Below are 15,247 nucleotides of genomic sequence, written 5' to 3'. Positions count from 1 at the left end.
CTGGCTGGGGTGTTTCAGCCCTCCAGAGCTCCCAGCTCCCACCATTCCTTGCAGCTACACACCTGTGTTGTTGCTCGGTGAGTAGCTGCTCCTCAAATGAGGAAATCTAATGTAAATGTACTGCGCACGCACGCAGTTCAGAGAGGGCTGAAGAGCTACTCTTAGAGCCTCAACATCTACCGGTAGATCGTGATCTATTGGTTGGTGACCATGGGGCTAAAGGCTAGAATTCCCGCAGCCACAGACCTTAGCGAGTGAGAGCTCACGCTGCGCTTTTTCTGCCGCCCTTGCAGAGGAATCAGTGCGGGTCCGTGGGCGGAGAAGAAACCGCCCGGGATGGACTTGAGCTGCCTGGACGTGATTCTCGGAACACGGGAAGGGTCCTCAGCGTTCGGCCTTGCCATGGCTCTGTGTGAGTAAGAGATGCGTGCTTTCAAATCTTCAAGCGTCCTGGCAGTAGGTTTCTTCTGAGGCAGAGAGCTTCCTGCTGGGGCACGGAGCCTGGTGGCTTAGGGACTGGTGAAGGGGCAGTAGGCGGTTCAACAGAGCGTGGATAGAGATTCAAGGCCTCCTTTCACTCCCCGTTCCTGTACTGGCAACGGGAGGTGGTGGCCGACGGTGGGAGGCTGCGGTGCGATGGTGGGAGGAGAAGCGATGCCGCGTCCTTGCGGACTGAAACGCTAAGTTGTTTGTTTGTTTTTTCCCCTCTGCTGTGTTCGGTAGCGAGCGATAAGAAGTCAACCCTCCCGGTGTCCTCCCTTCTGGGGATGGAACGGAAATGAGAACAGCCAGCTCGGGAGCTTGATCGAAGCGAGAACCGTCCGTCTGGCAGCGGAGCAGCCATCGCTGACACGGAGATAAGTGTCGGGTCTGGAAATCTCTCGCCTTACGGCCCACTCGGGTCTAGGAAGGGAAGTCAGGTTTGCTTAGACAGCGAGTCCGAGCGGAGGTTTCCGAGGTGCTTCCTAGGTAGTGGGAGAAACAGGGCTCCCGTTTGTCAGGGGTGCTGGTTTCTTTGGAACACGGTGTCCTTCTCAGCAGATGCTTGGCTCGAGGAGGAAGACGCAAGGTGGTAAGGTTTCTGACTGCCTCTTATGTGTTTCCATCTTGTTGCTCTCTCGTATTGGCCAATACGTTCTGTCTGTCTGTTTCTGTCTGTGTCTTTGTCCTTGCTCTGCTTCTGCCGTGTCCTTGTACAGCACAGTTGCAGGCATTCCAGGTGAGCATCTTCAAGGGTTAAGGGCTCAGGAGCCAACGGGAATTCTGCAGGTACGCCAGTCGCGCAAGGGAGAGCGGTGGTGCGTCATGCCTGACTGACTCAGTGTTCTTGTAGAGGGCCCGATACATAGGCGAGACGGGGGGAAAGGGCTAAAGGATAGAATTCCCACAGCCACAGACCTTAGTGAGTGAGAGCTCACGCTGGGCTTTTTCGGCCACCCTTGCAGAGGAATCAGTGCGGGGCCGTGGGCTGAGAAGATAGCATCCGAGATGGACTTGAGCTGCCTGGACGTGATTCTCGGAACACGGGAAGGGTCCTCAGCGTTCGGCCTTCCCATGGCTCTGTGTGAGTAAGAGGTGCGTGCTTTGAAATCTTCAAGCGTCCTGGCAGTATGTTTCTTCTGAGGCAGAGAGCTTCCTGCTGGGGCACGGAGCCTGGTGGCTTGGGGACTGGTGAAGGGGCAGTAGGCGGTTCAACAGAGCGTGGATAGAGATTCAAGGCCTCCGTTCTCTCCGCGTTCCTGGAGTGGCAGCGGGAGGGGGTGGCCGACGGTGGGAGGCTGCGCTGCGATGGTGGGAGGAGAAGCGATGCCGCGTCCTTGCGGACTGAAAAGCTAAGTTGTTTGTTCGTTTTTTCCCCTCTGCTGTGTTCGGTAGCGAGCGATAAGAAGTCAACCCTCCCGATGTCCTCCCGTCTGGGGATGAAACGGAAACGAGAACAGCGAGCTCGGGAGCTTGGTCAAAGCGAGGCGAGAACCGTCCGGCTGGGAGCGGAGCAGGCCATCGCTGACAGGGAGATAAGTGTCGGGTCTGGAAATCTCTCGGCATACGGCCCACTCGGGTCTAGGAAGGGAAGTCACGTTTGCTTAGACAGCGAGTCTGAGCGGAGGTTCCCGAGGTGCTTCCTTGGTAGTGGGAGAAACAGGGCTTCCGTTTGTCATGGGTGCTGGTTTCTCTGGAACACGGTGTCCTTCTCAGCAGACGCTTGGCTCGAGGAGGAAGACGCTTGGTGGTAAGGTTTCTGACTGCCTCTTATGTGTTTCTCTCTTGTTGCTCTCTCGTATTGGCCAATACGTTCTGTCTATCTGTTTCTGTCTGTGTCTTTGTCCTTGCTCTGCTTCTGCCGTGTCCTTGTACAGCACACTTGCAGGCATTCCAGGTGAGCATCTTCAAGGGTTAAGGGCTCAGGAGCCAACGGGAATTCTGCAGGTACGCGAGTCGCGCAAGGGGGAGCGGTGGGGCGTCATGGCTGACTGACTCAGTATTCTTGTAGAGGACCCGATACATAGGCGAGACGGGGGGAAAGGGCTAAAGGATAGAATTCCCACAGCCACAGACCTCAGTGAGTGAGAGCTAACGCTGGGCTTTTTTGGCCACCCTTGCAGAGGAATCAGTGCGTGGCCGTGGGCGGAGAAGAAATCGTCCGAGATGGACTGGTGCTGCCTGGACGTGATTCTCGGAACACGGGAAGGGTCCTCAGCGTTCGGCCTTCCCATGGCTCTGTGTGAGTAAGAGGTGCGTGCTTTGAAATCTTCAAGCGTCCTGGCAGTATGTTTCTTCTGAGGCAGAGAGCTTCCTGCTGGGGCACGGAGCCTGGTGGCTTGGGGACTGGTGAAGGGGCAGTAGGCGGTTCACCAGAGAGTGGATAGAGATTCAAGGCCTCCGTTCTCTCCGCGTTCCTGGAGTGGCAGCGGGAGGGGGTGGCCGACGGTGGGAGGCTGCGCTGCGATGGTGGGAGGAGAAGCGATGCCGCGTCCTTGCGGACTGAAAAGCTAAGTTGTTTGTTCGTTTTTTCCCCTCTGCTGTGTTCGGTAGCGAGCGATAAGAAGTCAACCCTCCCGATGTCCTCCCGTCTGGGGATGAAACGGAAACGAGAACAGCGAGCTCGGGAGCTTGGTCAAAGCGAGGCGAGAACCGTCCGGCTGGGAGCGGAGCAGGCCATCGCTGACAGGGAGATAAGTGTCGGGTCTGGAAATCTCTCGGCATACGGCCCACTCGGGTCTAGGAAGGGAAGTCACGTTTGCTTAGACAGCGAGTCTGAGCGGAGGTTCCCGAGGTGCTTCCTTGGTAGTGGGAGAAACAGGGCTTCCGTTTGTCATGGGTGCTGGTTTCTCTGGAACACGGTGTCCTTCTCAGCAGACGCTTGGCTCGAGGAGGAAGACGCTTGGTGGTAAGGTTTCTGACTGCCTCTTATGTGTTTCTCTCTTGTTGCTCTCTCGTATTGGCCAATACGTTCTGTCTATCTGTTTCTGTCTGTGTCTTTGTCCTTGCTCTGCTTCTGCCGTGTCCTTGTACAGCACACTTGCAGGCATTCCAGGTGAGCATCTTCAAGGGTTAAGGGCTCAGGAGCCAACGGGAATTCTGCAGGTACGCGAGTCGCGCAAGGGGGAGCGGTGGTGCGTCATGGCTGACTGACTCAGTATTCTTGTAGAGGACCCGATACATAGGCGAGACGGGGGGAAAGGGCTAAAGGATAGAATTCCCACAGCCACAGACCTCAGTGAGTGAGAGCTAACGCTGGGCTTTTTTGGCCACCCTTGCAGAGGAATCAGTGCGTGGCCGTGGGCGGAGAAGAAATCGTCCGAGATGGACTGGTGCTGCCTGGACGTGATTCTCGGAACACGGGAAGGGTCCTCAGCGTTCGGCCTTCCCATGGCTCTGTGTGAGTAAGAGGTGCGTGCTTTGAAATCTTCAAGCGTCCTGGCAGTATGTTTCTTCTGAGGCAGAGAGCTTCCTGCTGGGGCACGGAGCCTGGTGGCTTGGGGACTGGTGAAGGGGCAGTAGGCGGTTCACCAGAGAGTGGATAGAGATTCAAGGCCTCCGTTCTCTCCGCGTTCCTGGAGTGACAGCGGGAGGGGGTGGCCGACGGTGGGAGGCTGCGCTGCGATGGTGGGAGGAGAAGCGATGCCGCGTCCTTGCGGACTGAAAAGCTAAGTTGTTTGTTCGTTTTTTCCCCTCTGCTGTGTTCGGTAGCGAGCGATAAGAAGTCAACCCTCCCGATGTCCTCCCGTCTGGGGATGAAACGGAAACGAGAACAGCGAGCTCGGGAGCTTGGTCAAAGCGAGGCGAGAACCGTCCGGCTGGGAGCGGAGCAGCCATCGCTTACCGGGAGATAAGTGTCGGGTCTGGAAATCTCTTGGCTTACGGCCCACTCGGGTCTAGGAAGGGAAGTCACGTTTGCTTAGACAGCGAGTCCGAGCGGAGGTTCCCGAGGTGCTTCCTTGGTAGTGGGAGAAACAGGGCTCCCGTTTGTCAGGGGTGCTGGTTTCTCTGGAACACGGTGTCCTTCTCAGCAGACGCTTGGCTCGAGGAGGAAGACGCAAGGTGGTAAGGTTTCTGACTGCCTCTTATGTGTTTCCATCTTGTTGCTCTCTAGTATTGGCCAATACGTTCTGTCTATCTGTTTCTGTCTGTGTCTTTGTCCTTGCTCTGCTTCTGCCGTGTCCTTGTACAGCACACTTGCAGGCATTCCAGGTGAGCATCTTCAAGGGTTAAGGGCTCAGGAGCCAACGGGAATTCTGCAGGTACGCCAGTCGCGCAAGGGAGAGCGGTGGTGCGTCATGGCTGACTGACTCAGTGTTCTTGTAGAGGGCCCGATACATAGGCGAGACGGGGGGAAAGGGCTAAAGGATAGAATTCCCACAGCCACAGACTTTAGTGAGTGAGAGCTCACGCTGGGCTTTTTCGGCCACCCTTGCAGAGGAATCAGTGCGGGGCCGTGGGCTGAGAAGATAGCGTCCGAGATGGACTTGAGCTGCCTGGACGTGATTCTCGGAACACGGGAAGGGTCCTCAGCGTTCGGCCTTCCCATGGCTCTGTGTGAGTAAGAGGTGCGTGCTTTGAAATCTTCAAGCGTCCTGGCAGTATGTTTCTTCTGAGGCAGAGAGCTTCCTGCTGGGGCACGGAGCCTGGTGGCTTGGGGACTAGTGAAGGGGCAGTAGGCGGTTCAACAGAGCGTGGATAGAGATTCAAGGCCTCCGTTCTCTCCGCGTTCCTGGAGTGGCAGCGGGAGGGGGTGGCCGACGGTGGGAGGCTGCGCTGCGATGGTGGGAGGAGAAGCGATGCCGCGTCCTTGCGGACTGAAACGCTAAGTTGTTTGTTCGTTTTTTCCCCTCTGCTGTGTTCGGTAGCGAGCGATAAGAAGTCAACCCTCCCGATGTCCTCCCGTCTGGGGATGAAACGGAAACGAGAACAGCGAGCTCGGGAGCTTGGTCAAAGCGAGGCGAGAACCGTCCGGCTGGGAGCGGAGCAGGCCATCGCTGACAGGGAGATAAGTGTCGGGTCTGGAAATCTCTCGGCTTACGGCCCACTCGGGTCTAGGAAGGGAAGTCACGTTTGCTTAGACAGCGAGTCCGAGCGGAGGTTCCCGAGGTGCTTCCTTGGTAGTGTGAGAAACAGGGCTCCCGTTTGTCAGGGGTGCTGGTTTCTCTGGAACACGGTGTCCTTCTCAGCAGACGCTTGGCTCGAGGAGGAAGACGCAAGGTGGTAAGGTTTCTGACTGCCTCTTATGTGTTTCCATCTTGTTGCTCTCTAGTATTGGCCAATACGTTCTGTCTATCTGTTTCTGTCTGTGTCTTTGTCCTTGCTCTGCTTCTGCCGTGTCCTTGTACAGCACACTTGCAGGCATTCCAGGTGAGCATCTTCAAGGGTTAAGGGCTCAGGAGCCAACGGGAATTCTGCAGGTACGCGAGTCGCGCAAGGGGGAGCGGTGGTGCGTCATGGCTGACTGACTCAGTATTCTTGTAGAGGACCCGATACATAGGCGAGACGGGGGGAAAGGGCTAAAGGATAGAATTCCCACAGCCACAGACTTTAGTGAGTGAGAGCTCACGCTGGGCTTTTTCGGCCACCCTTGCAGAGGAATCAGTGCGGGGCCGTGGGCTGAGAAGATAGCGTCCGAGATGGACTTGAGCTGCCTGGACGTGATTCTCGGAACACGGGAAGGGTCCTCAGCGTTCGGCCTTCCCATGGCTCTGTGTGAGTAAGAGGTGCGTGCTTTGAAATCTTCAAGCGTCCTGGCAGTATGTTTCTTCTGAGGCAGAGAGCTTCCTGCTGGGGCACGGAGCCTGGTGGCTTGGGGACTAGTGAAGGGGCAGTAGGCGGTTCAACAGAGCGTGGATAGAGATTCAAGGCCTCCGTTCTCTCCGCGTTCCTGGAGTGGCAGCGGGAGGGGGTGGCCGACGGTGGGAGGCTGCGCTGCGATGGTGGGAGGAGAAGCGATGCCGCGTCCTTGCGGACTGAAACGCTAAGTTGTTTGTTCGTTTTTTCCCCTCTGCTGTGTTCGGTAGCGAGCGATAAGAAGTCAACCCTCCCGATGTCCTCCCGTCTGGGGATGAAACGGAAACGAGAACAGCGAGCTCGGGAGCTTGGTCAAAGCGAGGCGAGAACCGTCCGGCTGGGAGCGGAGCAGGCCATCGCTGACAGGGAGATAAGTGTCGGGTCTGGAAATCTCTCGGCTTACGGCCCACTCGGGTCTAGGAAGGGAAGTCACGTTTGCTTAGACAGCGAGTCTGAGCGGAGGTTCCCGAGGTGCTTCCTTGGTAGTGGGAGAAACAGGGCTTCCGTTTGTCATGCGTGCTGGTTTCTCTGGAACACGGTGTCCTTCTCAGCAGGCGCTTGGCTCGAGGAGGAAGACGCTTGGTGGTAAGGTTTCTGACTGCCTCTTATGTGTTTCTCTCTTGTTGCTCTCTAGTATTGGCCAATACGTTCTGTCTATCTGTTTCTGTCTGTGTCTTTGTCCTTGCTCTGCTTCTGCCGTGTCCTTGTACAGCACACTTGCAGGCATTCCAGGTGAGCATCTTCAAGGGTTAAGGGCTCAGGAGCCAACGGGAATTCTGCAGGTACGCCAGTCGCGCAAGGGAGAGCGGTGGTGCGTCATGGCTGACTGACTCAGTGTTCTTGTAGAGGGCCCGATACATAGGCGAGACGGGGGGAAAGGGCTAAAGGATAGAATTCCCACAGCCACAGACCTTAGTGAGTGAGAGCTCACGCTGGGCTTTTTCGGCCACCCTTGCAGAGGAATCAGTGCGGGGCCGTGGGCTGAGAAGATAGCGTCCGAGATGGACTTGAGCTGCCTGGACGTGATTCTCGGAACACGGGAAGGGTCCTCAGCGTTCGGCCTTCCCATGGCTCTGTGTGAGTAAGAGGTGCGTGCTTTGAAATCTTCAAGCGTCCTGGCAGTATGTTTCTTCTGAGGCAGAGAGCTTCCTGCTGGGGCACGGAGCCTGGTGGCTTGGGGACTAGTGAAGGGGCAGTAGGCGGTTCAACAGAGCGTGGATAGAGATTCAAGGCCTCCGTTCTCTCCGCGTTCCTGTAGTGGCAGCGGGAGGGGGTGGCCGACGGTGGGAGGCTGCACTGCGATGGTGGGAGGAGAAGCGATGCCGCGTCCTTGCGGACTGAAAAGCTAAGTTGTTTGTTCGTTTTTTCCCCTCTGCTGTGTTCGGTAGCGAGCGATAAGAAGTCAACCCTCCCGATGTCCTCCCGTCTGGGGATGAAACGGAAACGAGAACAGCGAGCTCGGGAGCTTGGTCAAAGCGAGGCGAGAACCGTCCGGCTGGGAGCGGAGCAGGCCATCGCTGACAGGGAGATAAGTGTCGGGTCTGGAAATCTCTCGGCTTACGGCCCACTCGGGTCTAGGAAGGGAAGTCACGTTTGCTTAGACAGCGAGTCTGAGCGGAGGTTCCCGAGGTGCTTCCTTGGTAGTGGGAGAAACAGGGCTTCCGTTTGTCATGGGTGCTGGTTTCTCTGGAACACGGTGTCCTTCTCAGCAGACGCTTGGCTCGAGGAGGAAGACGCTTGGTGGTAAGGTTTCTGACTGCCTCTTATGTGTTTCTCTCTTGTTGCTCTCTCGTATTGGCCAATACGTTCTGTCTATCTGTTTCTGTCTGTGTCTTTGTCCTTGCTCTGCTTCTGCCGTGTCCTTGTACAGCACACTTGCAGGCATTCCAGGTGAGCATCTTCAAGGGTTAAGGGCTCAGGAGCCAACGGGAATTCTGCAGGTACGCGAGTCGCGCAAGGGAGAGCGGTGGTGCGTCATGGCTGACTGACTCAGTATTCTTGTAGAGGACCCGATACATAGGCGAGACGGGGGGAAAGGGCTAAAGGATAGAATTCCCACAGCCACAGACCTCAGTGAGTGAGAGCTAACGCTGGGCTTTTTTGGCCACCCTTGCAGAGGAATCAGTGCGGGGCCGTGGGCGGAGAAGAAATCGTCCGAGATGGACTGGTGCTGCCTGGACGTGATTCTCGGAACACGGGAAGGGTCCTCAGCGTTCGGCCTTCCCATGGCTCTGTGTGAGTAAGAGGTGCGTGCTTTGAAATCTTCAAGCGTCCTGGCAGTATGTTTCTTCTGAGGCAGAGAGCTTCCTGCTGGGGCACGGAGCCTGGTGGCTGGGGGACTGGTGAAGGGGGGGTAGGCGGTTCAACAGTGCGTGGATAGAGATTCAAGGCCTCCGTTCTCTCCGCGTTCCTGGAGTGGCAGCGGGAGGGGGTGGCCGATGGTGGAAGGCTGCGGTGCGATGGTGGGAGGAGAAGCGATGCCGCGTCCTTGCGGACTGAAACGCTAAGTTTGTTTGTTTGTTTTTTCCCCTCTGCTGTGTTCGGTAGCGAGCGATAAGAAGTCAACCCTCCCGGTGTCCTCCCGTCTGGGGATGGAACAGAAACGAGAACAGGGAGCTCGGGAGCTTGGTCGAAGCGAGGCGAGAACCGTCCGGCTGGGAGCGGAGCAGCCATCGCTTACCGGGAGATAAGTGTCGGGTCTGGAAATCTCTTGGCTTACGGCCCACTCGGGCCTAGGAAGGGAAGTCACGTTTGCTTAGACAGCGAGTCCGAGCGGAGGTTTCCGAGGTGCATCCTTGGTAGTGGGAGAAACAGGGCTCCCGTTTGTCAGGGGTGCTGGTTTCTCTGGAACACGGTGTCCTTCTCAGCAGACGCTTGGCTCGAGGAGGAAGACGCAAGGTGGTAAGGTTTCTGACTGCCTCTTATGTGTTTCCATCTTGTTGCTCTCTAGTATTGGCCAATACGTTCTGTCTATCTGTTTCTGTCTGTGTCTTTGTCCTTGCTCTGCTTCTGCCGTGTCCTTGTACAGCACACTTGCAGGCATTCCAGGTGAGCATCTTCAAGGGTTAAGGGCTCAGGAGCCAACGGGAATTCTGCAGGTACGCCAGTCGCGCAAGGGAGAGCGGTGGTGCGTCATGGCTGACTGACTCAGTGTTCTTGTAGAGGGCCCGATACATAGGCGAGACGGGGGGAAAGGGCTAAAGGATAGAATTCCCACAGCCACAGACCTTAGTGAGTGAGAGCTCACGCTGGGCTTTTTCGGCCACCCTTGCAGAGGAATCAGTGCGGGGCCGTGGGCTGAGAAGATAGCGTCCGAGATGGACTTGAGCTGCCTGGACGTGATTCTCGGAACACGGGAAGGGTCCTCAGCGTTCGGCCTTCCCATGGCTCTGTGTGAGTAAGAGGTGCGTGCTTTGAAATCTTCAAGCGTCCTGGCAGTATGTTTCTTCTGAGGCAGAGAGCTTCCTGCTGGGGCACGGAGCCTGGTGGCTTGGGGACTAGTGAAGGGGCAGTAGGCGGTTCAACAGAGCGTGGATAGAGATTCAAGGCCTCCGTTCTCTCCGCGTTCCTGTAGTGGCAGCGGGAGGGAGTGGCCGACGGTGGGAGGCTGCGCTGGGATGGTGGGAGGAGAAGCGATGCCGCGTCCTTGCGGACTGAAAAGCTAAGTTGTTTGTTTGTTTTTTCCCCTCTGCTGTGTTCGGTAGCGAGCGATAAGAAGTCAACCCTCCCGGTGTCCTCCCGTCTGGGGATGGAACAGAAACGAGAACAGGGAGCTCGGGAGCTTGGTCGAAGCGAGGCGAGAACCGTCCGGCTGGGAGCGGAGCAGCCATCGCTTACCGGGAGATAAGTGTCGGGTCTGGAAATCTCTCGGCTTACGGCCCACTCGGGTCTAGGAAGGGAAGTCACGTTTGCTTAGACAGCGAGTCCGAGCGGAGGTTTCCGAGGTGCATCCTTGGTAGTGGGAGAAACAGGGCTCCCGTTTGTCAGGGGTGCTGGTTTCTCTGGAACACGGTGTCCTTCTCAGCAGACGCTTGGCTCGAGGAGGAAGACGCAAGGTGGTAAGGTTTCTGACTGCCTCTTATGTGTTTCCATCTTGTTGCTCTCTAGTATTGGCCAATACGTTCTGTCTATCTGTTTCTGTCTGTGTCTTTGTCCTTGCTCTGCTTCTGCCGTGTCCTTGTACAGCACACTTGCAGGCATTCCAGGTGAGCATCTTCAAGGGTTAAGGGCTCAGGAGCCAACGGGAATTCTGCAGGTACGCCAGTCGCGCAAGGGAGAGCGGTGGTGCGTCATGGCTGACTGACTCAGTATTCTTGTAGAGGACCCGATACATAGGCGAGACGGGGGGAAAGGGCTAAAGGATAGAATTCCCACAGCCACAGACCTCAGTGAGTGAGAGCTAACGCTGGGCTTTTTTGGCCACCCTTGCAGAGGAATCAGTGCGTGGCCGTGGGCGGAGAAGAAATCGTCCGAGATGGACTGGTGCTGCCTGGACGTGATTCTCGGAACACGGGAAGGGTCCTCAGCGTTCGGCCTTCCCATGGCTCTGTGTGAGTAAGAGGTGCGTGCTTTGAAATCTTCAAGCGTCCTGGCAGTATGTTTCTTCTTAGGCAGAGAGCTTCCTGCTGGGGCACGGAGCCTGGTGGCTGGGGGACTGGTGAAGGGGGGGTAGGCGGTTCAACAGTGCGTGGATAGAGATTCAAGGCCTCTGTTCTCTCCGCGTTCCTGGAGTGGCAGCGGGAGCGGGTGGCCGATGGTGGAAGGCTGCGGTGCGATGGTGGGAGGAGAAGCGATGCCGCGTCCTTGCGGACTGAAACGCTAAGTTTGTTTGTTTGTTTTTTCCCCTCTGCTGTGTTCGGTAGCGAGCGATAAGAAGTCAACCCTCCCGGTGTCCTCCCGTCTGGGGATGGAACAGAAACGAGAACAGGGAGCTCGGGAGCTTGGTCGAAGCGAGGCGAGAATCGTCCGGCTGGGAGCGGAGCAGCCATCTCTTACCGGGAGATAAGTGTCGGGTCTGGAAATCTCTTGGCTTACGGCCCACTCGGGTCTAGGAAGGGAAGTCACGTTTGCTTAGACAGCGAGTCCGAGCGGAGGTTTCCGAGGTGCTTCCTTGGTAGTGGGAGAAACAGGGCTCCCGTTTGTCAGGGGTGCTGGTTTCTCTGGAACACGGTGTCCTTCTCAGCAGACGCTTGGCTCGAGGAGGAAGACGCAAGGTGGTAAGGTTTCTGACTGCCTCTTATGTGTTTCTCTCTTGTTGCTCTCTCGTATTGGCCAATACGTTCTGTCTATCTGTTTCTGTCTGTGTCCTTGTCCTTGCTCTGCTTCTGCCGTGTCCTTGTACAGCAGACTTGCAGGCATTCCAGGTGAGCATCTTCAAGGGTTAAGGGCTCAGGAGCCAACGGGAATTCTGCAGGTACGCCAGTCGCGCAAGGGAGAGCGGTGGTGCGTCATGGCTGACTGACTCAGTGTTCTTGTAGAGGGCCCGATACATAGGCGAGACGGGGGGAAAGGGCTAAAGGTTAGAATTCCCACAGCCAAAGACCTTAGTGAGTGAGAGCTCACGCTGGGCTTTTTCGGCCACCCTTGCAGAGGAATCAGTGCGGGGCCGTGGGCTGAGAAGATAGCGTCCGAGATGGACTTGAGCTGCCTGGACGTGATTCTCGGAACACGGGAAGGGTCCTCAGCGTTCGGCCTTCCCATGGCTCTGTGTGAGTAAGAGGTGCGTGCTTTGAAATCTTCAAGCGTCCTGGCAGTATGTTTCTTCTGAGGCAGAGAGCTTCCTGCTGGGGCACGGAGCCTGGTGGCTTGGGAACTGGTGAAAGGGCGGTAGGCGGTTCAACAGAGCGTGGATAGAGATTCAAGGCCTCCGTTCTCTCCGCGTTCCTGGAGTGGCAGCGGGAGGGAGTGGCCGACGGTGGGAGGCTGCGCTGCGATGGTGGGAGGAGAAGCGATGCCGCGTCCTTGCGGACTGAAAAGCTAAGTTGTTTGTTCGTTTTTTCCCCTCTGCTGTGTTCGGTAGCGAGCGATAAGAAGTCAACCCTCCCGGTGTCCTCCCGTCTGGGGATGGAACAGAAACGAGAACAGGGAACTCGGGAGCTTGGTCGAAGCGAGGCGAGAACCGTCCGGCTGGGAGCGGAGCAGCCATCGCTTACCGGGAGATAAGTGTCGGGTCTGGAAATCTCTTGGCTTACGTCCCACTCGGGTCTAGGAAGGGAAGTCACGTTTGCTTAGACAGCGAGTCCGAGCGCAGGTTCCCGAGGTGCTTCCTTGGTAGTGGGAGAAACAGGGCTCCCGTTTGTCAGGGGTGCTGGTTTCTCTGGAACACGGTGTCCTTCTCAGCAGACGCTTGGCTCGAGGAGGAAGACGCTTGGTGGTAAGGTTTCTGACTGCCTCTTATGTGTTTCCATCTTGTTGCTCTCTCGTATTGGCCAATACGTTCTGTCTGTCTGTTTCTGTCTGTGTCTTTGTCCTTGCTCTGCTTCTGCCGTGTCCTTGTACAGCACAGTTGCAGGCATTCCAGGTGAGCATCTTCAAGGGTTAAGGGCTCAGGAGCCAACGGGAATTCTGCAGGTACGCCAGTCGCGCAAGGGAGAGCGGTGGTGCGTCATGGCTGACTGACACAGTGTTCTTGTAGAGGGCCCGATACATAGGCGAGACGGGGGGAAAGGGCTAAAGGATAGAATTCCCACAGCCACAGACCTTAGTGAGTGAGAGCTCACGCTGGGCTTTTTCGGCCACCCTTGCAGAGGAATCAGTGCGGGGCCGTGGGCTGAGAAGATAGCGTCCGAGATGGACTTGAGCTGCCAGGACGTGATTCTCGGAACACGGGAAGGGTCCTCAGCGTTCGGCCTTCCCATGGCTCAGTGTGAGTAAGAGGTGCGTGCTTTGAAATCTTCAAGCGTCCTGGCAGTATGTTTCTTCTGAGGCAGAGAGCTTCCTGCTGGGGCACGGAGCCTGGTGGCTTGGGGACTAGTGAAGGGGCAGTAGGCGGTTCAACAGAGCGTGGATAGAGATTCAAGGCCTCCGTTCTCTCCGCGTTCCTGTAGTGGCAGCGGGAGGGAGTGGCCGACGGTGGGAGGCTGCGCTGGGATGGTGGGAGGAGAAGCGATGCCGCGTCCTTGCGGACTGAAAATCTAAGTTGTTTGTTTGTTTTTTCCCCTCTGCTGTGTTCGGTAGCGAGCGATAAGAAGTCAACCCTCCCGGTGTCCTCCCGTCTGGGGATGGAACGGAAACGAGAACAGGGAACTCGGGAGCTTGGTCGAAGCGAGGCGAGAACCGTCCGGCTGGGAGCGGAGCAGCCATCGCTTACCGGGAGATAAGTGTCGGGTCTGGAAATCTCTTGGCTTACGGCCCACTCGGGTCTACGAAGGGAAGTCACGTTTGCTTAGACAGCGAATCCGAGCGGAGGTTCCCGAGGTGCTTCCTTGGTAGTGGGAGAAACAGGGCTCCCGTTTGTCAGGGGTGCTGGTTTCTCTGGAACACGGTGTCCTTCTCAGCAGACGCTTGGCTCGAGGAGGAAGACGCTTGGTGGTAAGGTTTCTGACTGCCTCTTATGTGTTTCCATCTTGTTGCTCTCTCGTATTGGCCAATACGTTCTGTCTGTCTGTTTCTGTCTGTGTCTTTGTCCTTGCTCTGCTTCTGCCGTGTCCTTGTACAGCACACTTGCAGGCATTCCAGGTGAGCATCTTCAAGGGTTAAGGGCTCAGGAGCCAATGGGAATTCTGCAGGTACGCCAGTCGCGCAAGGGAGAGCGGTGGTGCGTCATGGCTGACTGACTCAGTGTTCTTGTAGAGGGCCCGATACATAGGCGAGACGGGGGGAAAGGGCTAAAGGATAGAATTCCCACAGCCACAGACCTCAGTGAGTGAGAGCTAACGCTGGGCTTTTTTGGCCACCCTTGCAGAGGAATCAGTGCGTGGCCGTGGGCGGAGAAGAAATCGTCCGAGATGGACTGGTGCTGCCTGGACGTGATTCTCGGAACACGGGAAGGGTCCTCAGCGTTCGGCCTTCCCATGGCTCTGTGTGAGTAAGAGGTGCGTGCTTTGAAATCTTCAAGCGTCCTGGCAGTATGTTTCTTCTGAGGCAGAGAGCTTCCTGCTGGGGCACGGAGCCTGGTGGCTGGGGGACTGGTGAAGGGGGGGTAGGCGGTTCAACAGTGCGTGGATAGAGATTCAAGGCCTCTGTTCTCTCCGCGTTCCTGGAGTGGCAGCGGGAGGGGGTGGCCGACGGTGGAAGGCTGCGGTGCGATGGTGGGAGGAGAAGCGATGCCGCGTCCTTGCGGACTGAAACGCTAAGTTTGTTTGTTTGTTTTTTCCCCTCTGCTGTGTTCGGTAGCGAGCGATAAGAAGTCAACCCTCCCGGTGTCCTCCCGTCTGGGGATGGAACAGAAACGAGAACAGGGAGCTCGGGAGCTTGGTCGAAGCGAGGCGAGAACCGTCCGGCTGGGAGCGGAGCAGGCCATCGCTGACAGGGAGATAAGTGTCGGGTCTGGAAATCTCTCGGCTTACGGCCCACTCGGGTCTAGGAAGGGAAGTCACGTTTGCTTAGACAGCGAGTCCGAGCGGAGGTTCCCGAGGTGCTTCCTTGGTAGTGTGAGAAACAGGGCTCCCGTTTGTCAGGGGTGCTGGTTTCTCTGGAACACGGTGTCCTTCTCAGCAGACGCTTGGCTCGAGGAGGAAGACGCAAGGTGGTAAGGTTTCTGACTGCCTCTTATGTGTTTCCATCTTGTTGCTCTCTAGTATTGGCCAATACGTTCTGTCTATCTGTTTCTGTCTGTGTCTTTGTCCTTGCTCTGCTTCTGCCGTGTCCTTGTACAGCACACTTGCAGGCATTCCAGGTGAGCATCTTCAAGGGTTAAGGGCTCAGGAGCCAACGGGAATTCTGCAGGTACGCCAGTCGCGCAAGGGAGAGCGGTGGTGCGTCATGGCTGACTGACTCAGTGTTCTTGTAGAGGGCCCGATACATAGGCGAG

General features: G+C 56.8%; 2 long non-coding RNA genes across 2 annotated transcripts; both read left to right on the top strand.

Annotated features, from left to right (window-relative positions):
• The first annotated feature begins 2,466 nt into the window (after nt 1-2,466).
• On the top strand, nt 2,467-5,913 carry LOC142825766 (uncharacterized). The gene is made up of 5 exons (XR_012900119.1): nt 2,467-2,733; nt 3,034-3,891; nt 4,192-4,341; nt 4,919-5,048; nt 5,349-5,913. It is a non-coding gene; the product is annotated as an uncharacterized LOC142825766 (long non-coding RNA).
• A 125-nt stretch (nt 5,914-6,038) lies between these two features.
• LOC142825764 (uncharacterized) lies at nt 6,039-15,246 on the top strand. The gene is made up of 12 exons (XR_012900113.1): nt 6,039-6,206; nt 6,507-7,364; nt 7,665-8,522; nt 8,824-8,973; nt 9,551-9,680; nt 9,981-10,130; nt 10,708-10,837; nt 11,139-11,995; nt 12,296-13,152; nt 13,453-13,602; nt 14,180-14,309; nt 14,611-15,246. It is a non-coding gene; the product is annotated as an uncharacterized LOC142825764 (long non-coding RNA).
• Nucleotide 15,247: the final 1 nt, after the last annotated feature.

The sequence above is a fragment of the Pelodiscus sinensis genome, unplaced genomic scaffold (genome assembly GCF_049634645.1).
Source record: "Pelodiscus sinensis isolate JC-2024 unplaced genomic scaffold, ASM4963464v1 ctg55, whole genome shotgun sequence".
Taxonomy (NCBI): Eukaryota; Metazoa; Chordata; order Testudines; family Trionychidae; genus Pelodiscus; species Pelodiscus sinensis.
Note: the sequence above shows the minus strand (reverse complement) of the source record. Positions and strands in the feature narration are given on the sequence as shown.